Source organism: Gavialis gangeticus, unplaced genomic scaffold (genome assembly GCF_001723915.1).
Source record: "Gavialis gangeticus isolate Ggan-Ray unplaced genomic scaffold, GavGan_comp1, whole genome shotgun sequence".
Lineage (NCBI taxonomy): Eukaryota > Metazoa > Chordata > Crocodylia > Gavialidae > Gavialis > Gavialis gangeticus.
In genome coordinates, this window is record NW_017729000.1 from 48,600,422 (window position 1) to 48,600,822 (window position 401).

Here is a 401-nt window from a genome sequence, read left to right on the forward strand (position 1 = left end):
CAAGGGATGATGAGGTTGAATGGTTATAAACTACTGCAAGACCATTTCAGGCTGGTCATAAGGAAGAATTTCTTTACTGTTTGAGCCCCCAAAATCTGGAATAGCCTGCCATCAGAGGGGGTTCAAGCACCTACATTGAATGCCTTCAAGAGAAATTTGGATGCTTATCTTGTTGGGATCCTATTACCCCAGCTGACTTCCTGCCCCTCGGGCAGGGAGCTGGACTCAATGATCTTCCAAGGTCCCTTCCAGCCTTGATGTCTATGAAATCTATGAAAAAGGGAATGAGGGAGGACCCCGGTAACTATAGGCCAATTAGCCTATAGTTCTTCCCCAAGGAAAATCTTGGAAAAATTCATTAAGGAGTCTATCTGCGATATGCTTGCAGAAGGTAGGATTCT